This window comes from Oryza glaberrima, chromosome 3 (assembly GCF_000147395.1).
Source record: "Oryza glaberrima chromosome 3, OglaRS2, whole genome shotgun sequence".
In the NCBI taxonomy this organism is placed as follows: Eukaryota; Viridiplantae; Streptophyta; class Magnoliopsida; order Poales; family Poaceae; genus Oryza; species Oryza glaberrima.
Genome location: NC_068328.1, coordinates 18,604,473 through 18,626,194, shown reverse-complemented (window position 1 = coordinate 18,626,194; position 21,722 = coordinate 18,604,473). Strand labels below are relative to the sequence as shown.

The window sequence follows — 21,722 nt, the reverse complement described above, 5'->3', positions numbered from 1 at the left end:
CTGCCGCGTGGGGCCCGGCCGTCAGCCGCCCGCGCCCTCGGGTGCGGCTGACGCGTGGGGCCCACGGCACCGGCCGGTGTGAGCCGGGTGCACCCGGTCCACCGTGGACCGTGAGGCTGCCGCGTGGGTCCCACTCCCGTGGACCCGGTCCGCGCGCCCTCTCTCCCGGCTGACACAATAAATATATTTTTAAATTAAAATTTAAATGAAGAAATTCGTAAATATTCATTTAAAGAGCATATAAACTTCAAATGGCCATAACTTGGCCATTTGAACTCGGAATTGGACCGTTCAAGTCTCTAGTTTTTCCTTAAGAAGTCAAGAACCCATTTTTGTGCTTTGTTCCTGCTTGTTATATGGAGTTTATTAGAGTAAAAGCCCTTTTATTTTCCGTTGGTCATGTAGACGATGCAGCTTCGGAAGATCCGCTCTTCGTGGAGGTTGAAGCCGACGTTTGGGAAAGTGAGCAAGGCAAGTCACATCATCCTTGAACATATTGAATCCCAGTTTATAAAGTTATTTTGATTTAAATTATTGCATTACCGCTTTATTTAAAATTCCCGCGTTATCACTGTTTTATTTAGCCATGCCTATTTACCTTTGTTATGAACTTATTATTGTTATTGTTATTATTACCTTGTTCACCCTAGGATAAACAAAACCCCAACTAGTGGACATTTTATTCATGGTTCCACCAGTATGAAGTTAGGTAGATGCTTCGCTGTTTAATAGGACAACATAGGGTGGTTTTATAACTCTAGACTTTGGGAATATTCATATCACTTGGACACCATGGAATGGTTGGATTATTGTGGAATTGGATTCACACCTCTCCCTCCATTCAAAACCCTCAAAATGGTTTTAGGCTGGGCTCGGGGTGCATGGTTTTGATGGTAGCACCTCGGCCATATAAGGACCGGTCTTCGGGCCTCTGTTGCAAAGCACTACCGTACTTCCACATGTCTAATGGGTAAGGCTTAGTTTGTGGCTCAGTCTGGTTATAAACAAAAGTACACGGATGGAGATGGACGAAGTCGGGGGTCGATGGACATCTCTAGGACAAATGAAGGCTACACGAGCTGCGGCCCGGTAGTCGAGATGTCATGGCACAGGACCGGTGTCCTGCTGCTAGGGGCTCAGTCCTGCCTACCTGTCCCGGGGGTTCCGGCCGTAGGTGGGGTTGGGTCGGTACTCTTGTCTATGGCTAGGATGGGTTGGAAACTATGTCACGTCTCCCGTCCGTATACCGTGGTGGTATGTGGCACGTGGTTACACGTGAGGGAGATGTGTCTTGTGGGCAAAGATGTACACCTCTGATGAGAGTATAATCTATTCGAATAGCCGCGCCCTCGGTTATGGGCAAGCCGAGCAATGTACCCAAGTTAGTGTTTTAATTCTTAAAACCTGCTTAACAACTAAAATGTGGAATGGTTGGCCTGGGTTGGCTTGGGACGAGCTGGGACCCAGGGTCGGGTCGCCAGTTCGGTCTGAATCATCGTAGGCCTTGGGTTAAGGCAGGTTCGTGTGGGTTCACGGCCTTGATTAATAATATTGTACAGCTCTAGAATCGTGTTTACAAAATAGCTTTGAGCAACTAAGTGTCTTTTAATGCTGCTTACTGCAAACCCTCACCCCCCCTATATTATAACTCCATTGTACTCCTTTGCATTTATTCTGCACTTATGGGTGTGTCTTGTTGAGTACGGTGGTTGTACTCAGTCTTGCTCAATTTTCTCCCAAACCCAGAAGAGGAGCCCCTGGATGATGAAGGCTTTGGTGTTTAGCTCGTGCCTGCCGTCAAGCGCCTGTGGTCGTTGCCCTAGTCTTCCGCTGTTTCCCGTTTGTCTTTGTGTGTGCTGGGCCTTCGCCGCCCATGTAATAAATTAACTATTCATGCTTCCGGTTGATAAACTCTGAAATGTATCAACTTCTGGTGTACCTTGCCTCCTGGGACAGGGAATAATACACGCACGTAAGGAACGCCCGTTGGGTTGTTTCCGGTCGTGACAATTTCGGTGCGGAAGATGGCTTCTTCTGAGCCGGCTGCTCTGACTTCTTAGCCGGTACGGGTGATTTTACCGGCGTCCTCCAATAACGGTTCCTGGGTATTGTTGTTTCCTTCTCCAAGAAGTTTTGCATCAACTTTACCAGGCTATCCGTCTTGGGTGGCTCCACTTTGACCACTTAAATATTGTGCGGGTTTGGCCCGTACTTGATTCTGACCATGGAGCATTGTTCCATCTTATTAAAGCTCAATTGGTACTTTCCTATTTACAGTCTAACTCAGCGCCTATTACAGCAGTCTTATCAGGATCAGAGGGATCTAAGGGAATCTTTTTTGTCTTAGCATCGCTTTCTTCGGTCTTCGTCAGCTTGGTTGTAGGCACTTCTCCCTCGCTTGCCGTGGTTGCAGTCAGTCGGATCTCTTCACGAGCAAGGGTGATCTCGTAGATTTGGGCCATCTCGCAACTTTCTTTGTCACATGTGAGGCTTGCTTGATGTCGCTCCGTAGTGATATGATTCCTCGAGGACCAGGCATCTTCATCATCATGTAGGTGTAGTGTGGGACGGCCATGAATTTGGCTAGAGCCGGTCGTCCGAGTATAGCATGGTACGCTGTCTCAAAATCAGCGACTTCAAAACAAACATTTTCTGTGCAAAAATTCTCCCGAGTGCCGAAAGTGACCGGAAGAGTGATCTGGCCGAGTGGTGTAGCTGATAATCCTGGGATAACACCGTGGAAGGGTGCATTACTCGGTTTTAATTCCGTGCGAGGAATCTGCATATCGTCCAGGGTCTTAGCGAAAAGGATGTTAAGTGCAATGCCACCATCGATGAGAGTTCTTCGGAGCTTGACGTTGCGAACCACTGGGTCTAGTACCGGGGGGTACCGCCCCGGGTGGACCACTCGGTCGGGATGATCCGAACGGTCGAACTTGATTGCTATCTCTGACGACCGAAGGTATTGGGGCGTGTTGGGCTGAATCGCATTGATCTCCTGTTCTGTTAGCTTCTGCTTTCTCTTAGATTCATAAGCCAAAGGTCCGCCGAAGATGTGATTGAGTTCTTTGCGATGGTCTTGAAAACCAGTCGGGGCATCGTCTTCATCATCTTTCTTCTTTGACGTGCTTTGATCTCTGTCTGAGGGCTTACGTGCATTCTTGACGTATTGCTCCGCAAATTGTTTGTAGACGAAGCAGTCTTTGGCCACGTGGTTGGAGTTGGGATGATGCGGACATTGGGAGTTCATTATCTTGTCGAATGTATTGACGCGGGGACGTTGTCGGGACGATGGAGAGGTTGTTGCCACAAGTTCTTCGGGCTTACGCTTGCGATCCTTGCGGTTGTTACTTCCACTCCCTCCTGCGGTCGGCGTATCCTTCTTTGGCTTCCAAGTGGTGCCCGACTGCTTGGACACCGTGATAGCATCTTCGGCTTTGGCATACTCATTGGCTTTTTCAAACATCTGCTTAACTGTCATGGGAGGTTTGCATCCGAACTTGCCGACTAGGTCGTCATGGCGAATGCCTTTAGTAAAGGCGGCGATGATGACGTCGTCGGTGATATCGGAGATCTTGTTGCGTTGCTCGGAGAAGCGTCGGATGTAATCTCTAAGGGATTCTCCAGACTTCTGAATGATGTTGTAGAGATCAAAGTGTGTACCAGGGCATTCAAAAGTGCCTTGGAAGTTGGCGATGAAGTGGTCGCATAGTTCTGCCCATGATCCGATTGTGCCGCGGGGTAGCCCGTGAAGCGATGACCGGGCAGAATCCGCTAAGGCCACCGGTAGATAATTCGCCATGGCTTTGTTGTCTCCTCCTGCTGCGCGGATTGCGAGACCATAGACGGTGAGCCAAGACTCGGGGTTGGTGGTAACATCATATTTCTCGGTTCTAGTCAGCTTAAAGCCGGCTGGCCAATCCACTCGACGCAGATCGTTTGTGAAGGCAGCAGCTCCGTCCATGTCGTCGTCGTAGCGATCCGGTGAATGATGGCCTCTTGCCGCGCGGCGTTGGTTGATGGTGTCGCGAAGATCAACGGGGCGCCTTCGATGTGGGGAGTGTGGTCGTTCAACTCGGCGCTCCCTATATCGTTCAGGAGGCGAACGAACAGATCGTTCATCATGTCCCCTGCTCCTGCGACTAGATCCGGCGCCGGTAATGCTGAGGCTTGGCTGGTGATAGTCTTGAGATCGAAGATGAGGGACTCGGCTGCCAGTCGGGGTGCGGGTGCTTGCGGAGTTGGCTGGAACCGAGGCAGCGATCATGGTCTTCGTCTGGTTCAAGATGTTGACAACATGATCAGCTTGGTTGAGTGTGTCTTCCTTGAGGAGGGTGTCGAGGAGAGTGATTGCTGCAACCGTGTTCTGCTGGGGGTGCGAAAAATCGCTGTTCCATCGATATCTTGTTGCCCGATGAGGTCTCTCGCTCGACGCCCGGATTCCAAGGCGCGCTGCCGTCGATCTTCAGCCTCCTTTGCAACTCGCTCGCGGTCTTGCTGCTCACGTTGTAGTCGTTCCCGCTCTTGTCGTTGTCGTTCTTCCTCCAGTCGGCGACGTTCGGTTTCTTGTCGTGTGCGCTCTTTCTCCGCTTCTCGGGCTCGGCGCTGTTCCTCCGTTTCGTTGTCAGCCATGATACGCCGAAAAAGAGAGGCGTGTAGTTATCCTCATAGCTGTCATCGAAGTCGCCGTGGTCATAGTGGTAGCCGAAGTCGTCGCAGTCGAGGATCTCGGTTGGTCGAGAACTGACGCCAGGGGAGCTAAGGTAGCCATCCAACTCTTCCGTCGAGACTGTCCCAAGAGGCTGGAGTATAACGCCAACCTCTCTGGATCTAGATTGGATCGGGGCCGAAGCCGGAGCTCGCCTAGATCTTCGAGTGGGAGATGTCTTGGCTATGAAGACAGCGGCCAAATCATCAGGAAGTCTCATCAGGATTGAGAGATAGGGCCCGTCGTCTTGATCAGGTCGCAGAGGAGTAGATTGGATCTCGTCCGAGTGGTTTGAAGCCGAATCGGGGGAGATGATCTTAGAGTAGGCCTCGGCCGAGTTCGGAATACCGAACGGCACGGGGACCTGGTCTCTCCTCGACTGGTTCGAATCCGAGTCAAGGAGAGAGATCTTGCCGAGGTCGTTGGTGATGAAATTGAGGCTGCCGAACCGGAACGCCTGCCCGGGAGGGAAGGCGAAGTCGTCGATGCCGGAGACGGAACCCATCGCACTTAGTCGGCAAAAACTTGACGCTACCCCTACTTGGCGCGCCAACCGTCGAAACAAGATTTCAGCAATAATAAAAGGGGGTGGCTATCAAGTTAGAAAAGTGGATGGGTTTGGATACAGAGAATTTTATACAGGTTCAGGCCTTCTTATTCAAGAAGTAATACCCTACTCCTGTCCGGAGATGATTCCGCCGAGTGTATTATTGATTGTATAAACTAGGAAAAAGATCGCGCCCCAAGAGGAACACAGACCCCTCCTTATATAGGTGAAGAGGTCCGCTTTACAAAATACAGTCCATATCCTAACGGAATATGGGATTATAGATAAAATACAATCGTAACCGACTAAGATCCCGGGTATTTCCTTGACATACAAGTTTAGAATCTAACCCGAGTCCTCATAGAGATATTCTATCTATATTTGGTACCGCATATCCGACTAAATTATAACTGTCATGTAGATATGGGGTATCCATAATCTCCACATTTTGAAATGCGGAAGCAAAGCCATCTAGCTTGACATTTATGTTCTCTAAGATCTTATCATTGGCAGCAAGTTTTTTGCTTAGTGCATCAGTGGTTTTAGCTTGTGCAAAAACAAGATCCTTCAAGGAGGTTTGGTTAGAGAAGTTACCGTTATTATTTCCTCCTTGATAATATGGGCGTGGTTGGTTCCACCCCTGACCTCCTTGTGGACGATAACCATTGTTGTCATTGCCCATGTACATCGCCTCCTCACGGGTTTCCGGGCAGTCATTTCCAGAATGACCCGTGCCGTCATAGACCTCACATGTGACGTGTCAGTCCAAGGCCTTGACGGTGTCTTGTGGCCGTTTCTCGTGGTCGTCCAAGCGTTTCATGAGGAGGTCCAGCTTGGCAGCAACTAACTCTGTCTCCTTGACGGTGTGCATGCCTCCTGACGGGTCTGGAGTCGTTCCTCGCTCCAACCCATATTGGAGACCATCTTCTCTATGAGTTTAACAGCTCCTTGGAACCGTTTTAGAGAAGAATACTCCTCCAACTGCCGCGTCCAGGTGATCGCGGGACATCGGGTGAGCCCATTGTAAAAGTTCCAGGATCAGCCAATCGTCTATCCCATGATGAGGACAGGCGGCCACATACTCCTACAGTCGTTCCCATGCTTCAGGAATGGACTCGTCCCTTGTCTGCTGGAAACTGGAAATTCGTCCACGAAGGGCGTTGGTTTTGCCCATCAGGAAGAACTTCAAGAGGAATGCCATAGAGCATTTATCCCAGGTGTTGATAGCAGCACGATTGGCATAGAACCACTACTTCGCTCTCTCGAGGAGGGTGAACGGAAACAGTCGCAGCCTGACGGCGTCAGGACTAACTCCCTTGATGGTGTACGTGCTACATATCTCCAGGAATTGTTGCAGATGAGCGTTGGCATCCTCATTAGGCTTGCCACAGAACGGGCTAGCCTATGCCATTGTGATGAGGCTGGACTTCAAGTCGAAATCCACATCTCCTATGTTGACTTGCGGCCCGACAGCCACATTGTCAGCAGAGGGAGCAGAAAACTCGCGAAGAGTCTTGCTGGCCATAATCTTGAAAGTTGGTGGCGCTGGTACGGCTGGTTTCTCTGTCGGTAGAGTTTTCTCCAGAGCAACGACTCGCGGCCTGACGCTCTGGAAGAAAGCTTCTGGATTTTCTTTGAAGTTTTCCGGCAGGTTAAAACTAGTCATGCACTACCCTGTTTTCACAAGAAAATGTGAAAACAACCAAGGTTAGCCTGCAAAGGAAAATGACTATACAGAGGTAAATATAAAGTATTAGTTTAAGTAATCTCTATTATAAATCTTCCCTGGCAACGGCGCCAGAAATGCTTGTTGGTATTTCTTAACGACATTACTAGAAATATAATTCCCAGCAATGGCGCAAAAACACTTCTGGTATATTATGGTTACAGAGTTCATCCGCAAGCGCACGGATATACCATTGTAGCATTTCACCCGAGAGTACTCCAAGGGTATCGTATTTATTTTATCCCGTGGGAAGATCATGTAGAGAGAACTCAACTAATAATTTATATATTACTTGTGATAATCATATTCTAAGTAGGGGTTATGATAATCCAAGGGTAGAGTGACACACAAGCATTTCTACTCATCCTCATAATAAATAATCTAAGCTAGGTGGAGAGAAAAGAGAAAGAGAATCTATTCCTATACTTCTAATATACATAGTATACATAAATTCTAGTTAACTGATATACTAGCTAATACCCTCTATCCGATGCCCTCCTGGTACTTCGAGAAGCCACCCCTGACTGCCGAGTACCTTACGACAGCCCGTCATGACCATCCAACCAGCGCTAAATACGGAGGAATACCCTCCCCAGGAAATTAACTTAGGATTAAGTATAGGCACGGAGGAATACCCATACTGAGCTGTCACCATCAGCGGCCCACCTCTCATCCACAATATATAACCCCAAATAATGATATCCCGTAATCTAGACACCACGCCTAAACTACTAGATACTACTCTAATATAATCGTCATGACATAGAGTAATTGCATAAGCAAACATTATACCCGCACCAAAGCATCTCCCAGATAAGCTAGCCATATATTCAGTATAACAACATAATGTAAAGTTGGTACTCATATACTCGGAAAGTATTTCAATACCAGAAATGTATTTAGAAGAGTATTGTAATAAAAGTACAAAGCTTACAAAAGAGGAAAGGAAAGCTACTAGAGCCATACCCGAACTCTTCCGAAGACTTCCGGACTCCTGATTCCTATTATAATTCTATTCCACCAGCTAGATACTACTAAACTAAACTTGAGAGGATTGAGAGAACTCTTGCTTGAGGTGTGTGTTGAAGTGAAGAGAGCTCCTTATATAGAGGTAGGTATGACGGTTGTGGAAGGGGAATTGACCGAAGTGCCCTTCAACCATCATTGGGATGCAATCCTGGACGTCCACGCCAAAACCTGGATCCAACGGCGCTAGGATTGGTTCGGCCGAACCACCAAGTTCGACCGAACCTGGGGCTGGCCCAATCCAGCCCAATTTCGGCTTGTGGCCTCCTCTATTGCTCCACTCCGCAGACTTGTGAATTTTGGCCCAATTCATCGTGTCAATTCTGAGTTCTTGGCCCATTCATACATAAGTCTGGTCCTCGACATTGTCTAATTGATTTATCATTGGTGTTGATGTCGATTCTCCTCCACTTTATGATCATTCTCTGCAAAAGGTTAGTAGACCAAATACTAGTGGAATATTATTATTCTAATATATTTATGCATTGCAAGCATCACTAGTTCTCTCCTGTTTTAGTAATATTAACGGTCGAAACTGATCGATAACGACCGTCAACAATGGCTAGTCCACCTCCCACCATACTCGATTTCCTCTTGGGTAGATCTATGGCAGCAGTTCGTCGCTAACTTCCAAGGAACATATAAGCACCACGCGATCGAAGACGACCTACACGTGTTGACACAGAATCCGGGCGAATCATTGAGGGTCTACGTTCGGCGCTTTAATGAGTGCAGAAATACGATCCCCGAGATCATCGACGCTTCCGTGATCCGCGCTTTTAAGGCCGGTGTCAGAGATCGCTACACCACCCAGGAGTTGGCAACAAGACAAATCACAACTGCTCGAAAGCTATTCGAGATTGTCGATCGATGCGCTCACGCGGACGACGCACTGAGACGCAAGAACGACAAGCCAAAGACGGGGGGAGAGAAGAAACCAGCCAAGGACGCACCCGAGTCAAGCAAGAAGGAGAGTCGCAAGAGCGGGAAAAGGAAAGCTCAAACGGAAGTCCTCGCAGCAGAGTACGCGGACCCGCCCAAGCACCCGGACCCACAAGGCGACGACATGAAGAAACTATGGTGCCCTATACACAAGTCGGACAAGCAGTCCCTAGAAGCTTGTTTCGTTTTCAAAAAGTCGCTCGCAAAGCAACTGGCATTGGAGAAGGGCAAGCGAGTACGTGTAGTCGAGAAGGCTGCGGAAGCAGCCACTCAGGACTCAGACTCAGCATACCCAGATTCCGATCTCCATGTCTCGCACATCTTCGGAGGTTCGACGGCGTACTCTTCGAAGCGAGAGTACAAGAAAGTGGAGCGCGAAGTTTGTTCGACATGGCAGGGGGCTGCGCCCAAGATGAAGTGGTCCGAACAGAAGATCGAATTCTCAGAGAAAGACCACCCCAAGACTGCTGTCATCCCAGGACGATATCCAATCGTGGTCAAGCCCACTATTCGGAAGATCAAGGTCACACGGGTTCTCATCAATGGCTGCAGCTCCATCAACCTTCTCTTCGCCAGCACCTTGGACGCGATGGGAATCCCACGAAGCGAGTTGACACCTACTGATCAACCCTTCCATGGAATCACTCCTCAGTCATCGTCCAAGCCATTGGGCAAGATTACATTGCCTGCGACTTTCGACCAAGCAAACAATTTCCGAACAGAGCAGATCACCTTTGATGTCGCTGAATTTGATACAACATACAATGCCATCTTCGGGAGAACTGCACTTGCGAAGTTCATGGCCGCATCTCATTATGCATACCAAGTGCTCAAGATGCCCGGGCCGAAGGGAACAATCACTATTCAGGGGAACGCAAAGCTGGCGGTGTAGTGCGACAAGCGGAGCCTCGACATGGTCGAGCACACGCCCAACCCACCCGCCACAGATGAGCCACCCAAGAAAGTGAGCAAAACAAACAAGACGCCGAAGCCAAATGGCGCAATCAAGATCGTTCCACTCTCCAGCGCCAACCCCGACAAGACCGTCAAGATTGGGGTGTCACTGGACTAGAAATAGGAACTCGCGCTCATCACCTTCCTCCGCGACAATGCAGACGTGTTCGCTTGGCAGCCGTCCGACATGCCCGGGGTACCCAGGGAGGTGATTGAGCACAAACTTATGGTGCGACCCGATGCCAAGCTAGTAAAACAAAAACTGCGGAGATTTGCACCAGACCGGAAACAACCATACGAGAAGAGCTCGACAAGCTTCTCAAAGCTGGCTTCATCAGAGAAGTACTCCATCCAGAGTGGCTAGCCAATCCAGTCATGACGCAGAAGGCCAACGGGAAGTGGAGGATGTGTGTCGACTTCACCGACCTCAACAAGGCGTGTCCCAAGGATCACTTCCCTCTTCCTCGAATAGACCAATTGGTGGACTCAACAGCTGGCTGTGAGTTGTTAAGCTTTCTTGACGCCTACTCCGTCTACCACCAGATCAGCGTGGCGCAAGAGGACGAGGAGAAGATAGCATTCATCACGCCGTTCGCTGTATTCTGTTATGTTAAGATGCCGTTTGGACTGATCACCGTAGGAAGTACTTTCCAACGCACAGTCCAAGGGGCACTTAACGATCAGCTTGGGAACAATGTCGAGGCCTACGTCGATGACATTGTTGTCAAGACCAAGACAAGCGACTCATTGATTGACGATCTCTGGGAAACGTTCGACAACCTCCGACGATATCGCATCATGCTCAATCCAGAGAAGTGCACTTTCGGAGTACCATCGGGCAAGCTACTCGGGTTCCTCGTCTCTGGAAGACGGATCGAAGCAAATCCCAAGAAGATCAAGGCAATCGAAAACATGAAGTCGCCCACAAGACTCAAGGAAGTCCAAAAGCTAACTGGATGCATGGCGGCACTGAGCAGGTTCGTCCCTAGGATGGGGGAGCGTGGACAACCTTTCTTCGCTCTGCTGAAGAAACAAGACAAGTTTGTATGGACACAGGAAGCCGAAGAGGCGTTCATCGCACTCAAGCGCTACCTGTCAAATCCCCCTGTACTTGTTGCTCCCCAACCTAATGAAGAATTATTCCTCTATATTGCCGCCACGCTATATTCTATGAGTACTGTCATTGTTGTCGAGAGAGAGAAGGTGCAAAGACCAGTCTACTACGTCAGCGAAGCTCTCCACGACGCGAAGACAAGATATCCACAGATCCAAAAGCTACTCTATGCAGTAATCATGACATCAAGAAAGCTACGCCACTACTTCCAAGCCCACAGAGTCACAGTTGTTTCCTCCTTCCCACTTGGCGAAGTCGTGAGAAACAAGGACGTTGTCGGCCGCATCGCGAAATGGGTAGTCGAACTAAGCCAGTTGGATGTTCACTTTGTGCCACGAACAGCCATCAAGTCCCAGGTCCTCGTTGACTTCGTAGCTGACTGGACTATGCCTGACAACAGGTCGGACAGTCAAACCGACAACGAAACATGGACAATGGCGTTCGACGGCGCACTCAACAGCCAAGGAGCAAGGGCCGGGTTCATCTTGACATCACCTTCGGGAGATCAGTTCAAGCATGCAATTCACCTCAACTTCAGGGCGACCAACAACACAGCCGAGTACGAAGCTCTACTCACGGGGATAAGAGCAGCAGCCGCACTAGGAGTCAAGCGAATAATCGTGAAAGGAGATTCCGAACTAGTCGCAAACTAGGTGCACAAAACTACAAGTGCTCTAGCCCCGAGCTATTCAAGTACCTTGCAGAAGTCAGGAAGCTGGACAAAAGGTTTGACGGGATCGAAGTCCGATACGTATATCGCAAGGACAATATCGAACCAGATGACCTAGCATGGCGTGCTTCCAGACGAGAGCCACTCGAACCTGGAACCTTCCTGGACGTCCTGACAAAACCATCGGTAAAAGTGGCAAATGGCGAAGATAGCACAGTCGTCCCCGACATCGGCTCGGGGGCTACAGAGGCAGAACACGCCATTGCCGACATCGAGACCACAGATGACTGGCAGACCCCACTCATCAATTTCCTGAGTAGTGACGAGTTGCCCGAAGACGATGCAGAAGCCGAGAAAATAACCCGACAAGCCAAGATTTACTGTATGATCGGCAACAATCTATACAAGAAGGCGCCAAACAGGGTACTTCTCAAATGCATCTCGTTCGACGACGGCAAACATCTCCTCCTCGACATACGTGAAGGGATCTGTGGGTCACACGCCGCCGGTCGCACTTTGGTCGGAAAAGCTTTTCGACAAGGGTTTTTCTGGCCAACTGCGCTCAAAGACGCTCGCGACATGGTTCAGCGGTGTGAAGCCTGTCAATTCCATAGAAAACACACAAGGCTACCAGCGCAAACGCTCCAGACTATCCCTCTTACTTGGCCGGGGCTCGACATACTCGGACCATTCCCACGAGGACAGGGCGGCTACAGGTTCCTATTCGTGGCGATCGACAAGTTCACCAAGTGGATCGAAGCGACGCCCACGGGGGAAATCAAGGTCGACAACGCCATTAAGTTTATTAAAGGGATATTATGCAGATATGGATTGCCCCACCGCATCATAACAGACAACGCCTCCCAGTTCATCAGTACTGACTTCCAGGATTACTGCATCAGATTGGGAGTCAAGATCTGCTTTTGCCTCGGTTTCTCACCCTCAGAAAAATGGACAGGTCGAGAGGGCAAACGGCATAGTACTACAAGGAATCAAGACCCTTGTCTATGATAGACTGATGTCACATGACAAGAAGTGGGTTGAAGAACTTCCCTCTATACTATGGGCCCTGCGTACCACACCGACAACGTCCAACAAGGAGACACCCTTCTTCCTCGTGTATGGCTAAGAAGCCATGCTCCCCACTGAGCTACAACATCAGAGCACACGAGTACAGAAGTACTCCGACGAGGATCAAGAGGAGCAGCAAAGCGACGATGTGAATCTATTCGAGGAGCATCGAGAAAGAGTTGCCGTCAGAGCAGCCAGCTACCAACAGGCCCTTCGCTGATACCACGAGAAGCGCATCAGAGCACGCATGCTTTCGATCGGCGATTATGTCATCCAACGGGTTCAAAGCCAAGCAGGGCGTAACAAGCTCTCACCCAAGTGGGAAGGACCATACACGATCACGCAAGTCTTGCGGCCAGGTGCATTCAAGATTGCAGACGGCGATGGTCGCGAGTTAGCAAATTTCTGGAACATTGATCAATTACGTAAATTTTATGTATAAATCAATAGTATCCATACTTGTAAGACATCTTACGACTTCAATAAAGTTGATTTCAGGTGAAGACTACGATCAAAGTTTTTCTCCCTGACGATCCCTTACCACGACGACACCTAGCATTGAAACCTATCCTCATGTCCCTTTACGCCAGCTTGACAAGGCCTCTGAGGAACCTAAGGGAACTTTGACTGGGGACGCCCAGAGCGGATAAGGCCTTGTCGGATCATGTAGAGACAAACGACCATGTAAGATCTGGTCATGTAAGAGTTCTCGCCATGCGTATTAACCAAGCCGTGTAATCGGAAACTGAGTTTTCCAACTTCACTGCTGGGGGCTAGGATCAGTGCTTGTTCAACCAAGGCAGGTCAAGGGTCCAAGAGCCTTATCTTCCGAGAACAATTCTCCGATGACAAGGCTGGGGGCTAGGGAGAGTATATGACTCAAGTGACTGATCGAAGTCGCGAAGTGAGAAAACACTCATACACAGCGCATCCAGAGTAAGAAAACTTAGTTAGATAGATTCTTTTCTATTTCACAAGTAGTTCTTACAATTTGTAAATATTCCAAAATATATTACATGTCTCTTTGAGATATTTGTCACAGGACACAAAGACTACCAGGACGGCCAATGCCAATCCATGGATTGAAAGACCTTCTCGGCGAGCGGCGCCATCGACTTCGCCAGATCGTCTATCTCTACGGGAGCCCTCCGAGAACGTGCAAACCCTTCGTGGAGGAACTCGAGGTGCAGCTGTGGGCGGTGATCTCGGATACAGGCCAGCACATGCCCTCCGGCATATCGGCTCGACCGACGACACTCCTATTTCAAGGCCTCGTCGATACGCTTCCCGATGCCTTCAAGCTGAGTGCAGGTCCCGTTCAACCACGAGATATACCCAGCCGCAGACTCCTCGGGATTCCCGCGGGGTACTTGGAGCTCTCTACAGACTCCAGCCATCGCTGTATAACAACTCCTGAGGTACGAGTTGAACCACACCTCGCGACCTCGGAGTGCTTCCACAGCTTGGTCTTTCTTCACTTCCAGCATAGTCCTCTCAAGTTCGGCCACCTCGAACTTCGTCCTCCAATATTGGATTCGACGATCTCGGTCGGCCAACGTACTCTCGAGGTCTGCTCAATACGGAAATGACTAAGTCAGGTCCTTCTCCTCTTTCGAGAACACAGCAAATTAAGTCGATCCGAACAAAAGAATAAAGGAGATGAAGACCAAAGTACCAACCTAAGGAAGTCGTCGCCACGTCCGCCTTCACAGACAGGCTTTGATCGACATCGTCCCGTGGCACGTACGGCTCAAGCGCAAGTGCCGGAACGACTACCGGCGACTCAGGCTGCCCACGCTGCTGGACATCCTCGATATCAACATCTCTACAACGACAGCAAAGTACTCGGAATCAACATGCTAAAGAAAACAAAGGAAACAACTGCATACACAAAGGTAGTTTGAACCAACGAAAGTTTTACAAGCATAATTGATTAAGGAGTACAAGGGAAATATAACCCTACTCTTCAAAAAGGGGGAGAATGGACTCTCCCAAGTCATCGACTTCTTTCATCACGCCCTTGAGCGCGTCATTGGTGGCCCCCTGATCCAGAATCCTCTGGAGGTCAAGGTCAGGGTATGCCAGCTTCACGCAAGCGAGGACGTGGCACGCCCCGGTGTAGATCCCATTTGACGTCTCCTTGCCAATCCTGGCCGTATGCTTGGAGGGGATCTCCTCCATCGCCGCAGCTAGCTCCGCGAGCGAGGACGTCAGCGAGAACTCATCGGGGGTTGCCGGGATTTTGTTCGTGACGCCGCACTCCCCGGCGAGTTGGTGTAGGCCGGTGTAAGACACCCGCAGCGAGCCACGGATCTCTGACAGGTTGTTCTCGAGCTCCGACATCCGGTGCTCGAGCCCCTGCCGCTGCCTTTCGTTGCCGGCCACCAACTCCCTCATCTTGAGGAGGTCCTCGCGGGTCTCCGACAGATCGCGCGCCTGTTGCTGGCGCGTTGGGTTGCCGACAATGTCGCCGCCCTGGCTTCCTCGATCTCGTAGCCCACGCCACGAGCACCAGCCTAGAGGATGCGCTCCATCTCAGCTTGGAGCTCCCCCTAGGTGAGGGCATCAACGGAGGGGCCCCGAGCGGGCACAAGACCGCCAGCGGGTCCACTCGGCGTCGCCTCCTGGTCCCTAGTTGTGACCACGACATCCATCGAGGCCACCACAGGAGACACGCTGGAGGTCGCACCGGACCCGTCTTCCGCCGCCTTCGCCCATGCCGCCCTGCGAAGGATTTCTGCAATTTCATGAAGACAGGCAAGCAAGAGTTTGCGAATAGGATGACTTCTAAAACGTCTACCTACTTCTCGCCAAGCGTCACCAGCCTTTGCCTTCGCAGGGGCGGGGGAGACGCATCCGAGGCCTGAACAAGATAGCACGTTATGAGGTCAAAGTATTCCGACTACATGATTAAGAAACAAGAGAGGCTTACCGACGGAGTAGGCACTTTCCAACGGTTTCCGAGTACAGAGGAGAACTTCCTCCCTTTCTTCGGAACATTGTTGCCATTCGTCGTGGCAGCAGCAACAGCAATATCGGACGCCTCCTTGGCAACGCCCTCCTTTAACGACGCCTCCGCCTGGTGATCCACGAGCGGCCCGATGACGTCCGTCAGAGGGAGAGCCTGCGTACATGAAGGCACAATGCGATCCAAGGAAAGAAGAAGTAAAGGAGCCATCAAGTACACTCATGTTGATTGCAGCTTCGCGCTCGGCCGTCCCCTTCTTGCAAAGGGGAACGGGGACGTTGCTCACCGTCGTAGGGCCGCTGACCGACACGGCGCTCCACGGTTTTGCTGTTCAAACCTGTAGGATCGAGAACCAGAACTCGATAAGTCAGCAGGAACATGCACATAAAAAATGAAATCTGAAATACAAGAAAAAATACCCCGAGAAGAAACCCGGGTCGCGTCCTCCGGCCCAGAATAGTCAAAGGCTGGGTGGGCTCGAGCCTGGAGCGGCTGGATCTGCCTACCGATGAAGTTGGCAGCAACTTCATACCCCGACAACCCTCGTACTCGGAGATCATCGATGATATCGATGAAAGACTTAAGGGAGGGAGCTAGGGCGGGTTTGGCGGTCCATTCCGGAATCTTGTTTGGTTGTTCCTCATGGACAACAAAGACTGGATCCGAATTTTCTATCTGAAGATAGAACCACATCGCCCGCCATTTTCTACGAGAAGAAGGGCACTGGAAGGTTCCATCCAGCGCAACTCATAGTAGAAGTAAAAGAGATCAAGAAATGGCTCTACCCCAATGTAGGGCTCACAAAGATAGGAAAAAATGCTAAGAAATGCGATAGAATTGGGGTTCAGATGAAGCAAGGAAAGGCCGTAGAAATTCAAGACAAGAAGAAGAAACTCAGAAGGCGGAGGAAGAAAACCGCAAAGAACGTAATCCTCAACCGCAACCATGCGGCCTAGGACAGGTTTGGGGTCAGTACCTCCTGTTTCCCTCTGCATGGTCCCACGACCAGGGAGGGCACCGTCGTCCTGCAGCTTCTTCAGGGACGCATTGGTGGATGTGGATTTGTCGAGGTCCATCACAGCCGGAAGATCACCGGAGAACAGGACAAGATGGGAAAGCTAGGGCTTTTCTACGGAAGCGGAGAAGACGAGGGGCGTTTTAAGGCCAGAATTTTTTGCAGCAAACGGACTTCAAAATGGATCCCCAAAACTCCCTTAAATAAGCGCACTACCGATGGTGCGAATTCCAAGGAAAGGAGAGAGATGGCCGCCAGAAGGAGTCCTGCTCGGACAGAACTGGGTCGTTACTGTATCGCGTGGGGTCCGATATCTCCAAGTTCTACTTGGAGATCAACTGACCCGCGGTATAAAAGGGACCCCCCAGGAGGGCCTAAGGCATCGAATCTCACCGCCAATACAACCACCACAGCCTACGAAATCGGAGCCAACAGGAGCCAAGTTGCCGGGTGATTTAGTCGAACCAACTCGACTACGGTCCCGTCGGTATCATCGAGTTCTGCTATTCCCTTTGTAATCTGTGGTTTCTACCATATAATCCCATACCAACTGGATTAGGGCTATTACCTATCAAGGGGCCTGAACCAGTATAACCCTTATCTTCTATTTGCTTGATGTCGTATTACGTAGATCCTCATACCAGCGTACCCCAATACCCTCTATATCCGGTCTACGGGTATCCCCCGTCGACAGCAGCGACGGAAGATTGCCTCGGGTTGACAGCGACAACGAAGCCCTAGTGATTTGCAGCGGCGGCGAAGGGGTGAACGGGCTTCGGCTTGGCGCTGCGATGCTGGCAGAGACTGCAGCGAGGTCCGGCGACCACGGGGTCGACAAGGAGGTGCGGCTGGAGATGGTGGTGGCTGTGGAGAGAGAGGGGGAGCTCGCGGGGAGGCGGCTAGGGTTAGGGAAAGCTTCGGGAAATAGGGGAAAACGGAAGAGGATGCCGAGGGGCTGCTATTTATAGCCGGAAGAGGGAGAGATCGGCTCGGAAACGGATGAAATTGGCGACGGAAAAACGGAGCTCGAAAGCACGTCGAATCCACGCAATTTAAAACGGGATTCAAGGGGGTTTCTTGTGATAAGATAGAGGAGATCGAGGGGAATATGTTCCCGCAACTAATTTTGGAACGGGAGCAATGCAGCGGCGGATTCGGTGCGGGAGCGGCGCTGCACACGCACGGCTCGGGATGGAGGCGGCCGGAGGAAGATGGCGGCACTGTAGCCGAGTGGGCCCCATGCGTCAGTGAGAAAGAAAGAGGAGGGAGCTAAAGTAGACTTCGGTCGAGAGGAGAGAGAAAGGAGTGGGCCGGATTCAGCCCAAGACAAGAGAGGGAATTTAATTAACTTTTTAATTTAAATAATTACTGAAATGATGTTTCATTTATTAAAAGTACTTCCATTGCTCAAATAAATCCAAGAAAAATCCTGAAAATACTTGGGCACACAAAGTATTTAATAAAATTTTATCTAGCTCAAGTTTATGTTCAAATTTTTCATAGATTTTATTCACACACTTACTTTAATCATTAAATAATTTCTAAAAATTCCTTTTTCACAACGATTTATAATTTAGCGATTTTCAGGGTGTGACACCCTCCCCCGCCCCACCCCCTCCCTCCTGGAACTTTTTTTCTTGCGTAATAGGCGTAGTAAAAGTTTTACTCATTGAGAAATCATCTTCAAATATATCTGTGGAGCCAATTGCATACCTCCAGGCCTCCACCACCATAACCAACCACCCACCCCCTATTTTCACCGATTTTTTTGGATCCGAGGGAAGCAGCTTGAGTAGATAATATCTTGTGTGCATTATTCACACAACATCTTAACTCGTGTGCGTTGTTTTAAATCATTTGTTGAAAGTTTTCTATTTTTCGAGTCGAAAGTATTTTAGATTTGGACTTGACAATTTTAAAATCTATGCCGGAAGTTTCAAAAAAAATCTTGAGTCGAAAGTTTTTAATTTGTTTACATTTGAAAGTTTTCAAAACTGAGTTCAATTTCTTGAAAAAAAAATCTTGAGTTGCAAGTTTCACATATAGACTTTGATAGTTTTCAAATCCAACTTGAAAGTTTTTACATTCGAGTTGAAAGTTTTAAAATATCAATTGAAATTTTCAAAAAATCTTTCAATGAAAGTTTTCAAATTTGAGTTCATAGTTTCAAATCATTAGTTTAAAGTTTTCTATTTTCCAAGTTGAAAGTATTTAGATTTGGACTTGACAATATTAAAATCTCAGTCAAAGTTTCAAAAAATCTTGAGTTGAAAGTTTCAAACATTCACTTTGAAAGATTTCAAACCCAAGTAGAAAATTTTAAAATTTTGACTTTCGAAAGTTTTCAAATCTCATTTCGAATTTTTCAAAAAAAAAATCTTAAGTTTCAAGTTTCACATATTAACTTTGAAAGTATTCAAATATCAGTTGAAATTTTCAAAAAAATCTTCAGATGAAAGATTTTTGAGTTCATAGTTTCAAATCATTAGTTGAAAGTTTTATATTTTCCGAGTTGAAAGTATTTTAGATTTGGGCTTGACAATTTTCACATATATGTTGAAACTTCAAAAAATCTTGAGTTGAAAGTTTCAAACATTAAATTTGAAAGATTTCAATCCCAAGTTGAAAGTTTTCAAATCTAAGTTCAAATTTTTGAAATAAATAATCTTGAGTTGCAAATTTCACATATTGACTTTTAAAAGTTTTCAAATCCGAGATGAAAGTTTTCTAATTTGAGTTAACAGTTTTTAAATATCAGTTGAAATTTTCAAAAAATGTTCCGATGAAAAGTTTTCACATTTTAGTTTATTGTTTCAAATCGTTAGTTGAAAGTTTTCTATTCACGAGTTGAAAGTGTTTTAGAATTGGACTTGACAATTTTCAAATCTCAGTTGAAAGTTTCAAAAAATCTTCAGTTGAAAGTTTCAAATATTCACTTTGAAAGTTTTCAAACCCGAGTTGAAAGTTTTCAAATTTGACTTCAAACTTTTCAAAAAAAGAATCTTGAGTTTCAAGTTTCACATATTAACTTTAAAAGTTTTCAAATACGAGTTGAAAGTTTTCAAAATCAATTTGTATGTTTTGAAATTTTCAAAAAAATATTTCTACGAAAGTTTTCAAATTGGAATTCATAGTTTCAAATCGTTAGTTGAAAGTTTTATATTTTCCAAGTTGAAAGTATTTAGATTTGGACTTGACAATATTAAAATCTCAGTCGAAAGTTCCAAAAAATCTTGAGTTGAAAGTTTCTAACATTAACTTTGAAAGATTTCAAACACGAGTTGAAAGTTTTTAAATTTTGACTTTTGAAAGATTTCAAATATCAGGTGAAATTTTCATAAAATCTTCAGATGAAAGTTTTCAAATTTGAGTTCTGTTGATGCGAAAAACACACACTAGCCTGGAAGATCTGCTTAACTTCAGCGCGGGTCCAAAATCTTACTTTTAGGTTCGTGAGCCTGCCAGTTGATTTGATCCTGCAATCAACAAGAAACAAAGATGAGAAAAACCGCAGTTAAATCCATAAACGATAGCCGATCGGCTAGTCGTTGATGACATATCATTTATTTTCGAGCCGATGTCATATGTGAATCGATCGGCAGTTATAAATAAGCAAGATAAGACTAAATCTACTCGATCGGCTATAGATATTAACGATATATAATCTTTCTGTCGATATATATTTAAATCAAGTGATTGGGATATAGATCGGTCGCCATGCCGAGACAGTATAAATCACTTAGATCAAAGTATATATTAACATGAAGATTATAAACGCATATAGCATAGCCGATCAAATAGATCTAGCATGTATCGGCTAATACTCCGATACCACTCTATATTAAGATATTAAAACAGATAGAATATATCAAACAGAAGCCTAATATACTTTATTGCGATAAGATCTTAATATAAAGGGCAGATCTAGCATATCAATTAAGCATATAAGATATAAAGCTAAATCAGGTAAGATCGGCTGAAACCCCGATACTATCTCTCTCGATGATCATAAAACAAGCCAGATATCATAATTATAGATATTATTTAATAGATCGAACTCAACCGATGCAGCATTAAGCATAAAGACAAGTATAAGATCTAGGCAAGATGATGAAAACCTATAAGAGATGGTAGATATACAATACAATCTAAATTAATAACAAAACATAACTCTATCGGTCACTTCCTAACAATAAGAATCAGCCGATAACAAGTTATATAGCGCAACTAACAGAGATTGCAACATGCATATGATAACTCGACGAATTACATAAACAGTATTAAAGTGTCATAAAGATGGAAGCATTAATCCCGAGAACGCAAGCCGCCATAACAAGTTTTACCTCTAGTTGAAGATCGAATCGATGCAGCTCAACCCGAAAGCAAGAACTCGTCGAAACAAAACGAAAGTAAAAGGGTGATGATGCGCCGAGATTGTTTTAAACTGTTGTTAATTGATTACATGGGTTCGGACTCTATTTATACCCGAGATACAAGATATGTCCTTGCCGGACACGACACTTATCTCTAACAAACTCTAAGATACCATAAGTCTTTGCGGCAGACTTTTGCCCAAACATATCTCTAAGGAATTTACATGAAATATCCTAATTAATAGATACAATTGCCTATCTGAGAGCTTTATCTCCATCGTGGCAATCCCCGTGAAGCACTTTGATCAATCCCTGAAACAGCCCTGAAACCATCTTCACCGCAATCGGCTGCACCACCTCTAGCAGCTGTGTCGGCTGTCCTCTGTCCGATCCTTCTCAGCCTATGCATACTCCAGCCGATGCCTTCGCAGCCGATGCATACTCTGTTCTTGTAACATCCAGAAAATTCCTGACAATAAAAATCACTAAAATTTCGAACTTTTAAAAACTTTTGCATCATGCTGGTGTTATTCGTTTCTCTGTTGCAAAATGTATTGTTTAAATTAAATAATGTGAGAAGACAAATATATTGGTATGACAAGACAAAT

General features: G+C 47.3%; 1 non-coding gene across 1 annotated transcript; it reads left to right on the top strand.

Annotated features, from left to right (window-relative positions):
* Window positions 1-6,307: 6,307 nt before the first annotated feature.
* Window positions 6,308-6,414, top strand: LOC127769152 (small nucleolar RNA R71). The gene has a single exon (XR_008016719.1). It is a non-coding gene; the product is annotated as a small nucleolar RNA R71 (small nucleolar RNA).
* The last annotated feature ends 15,308 nt before the right edge of the window (window positions 6,415-21,722 follow it).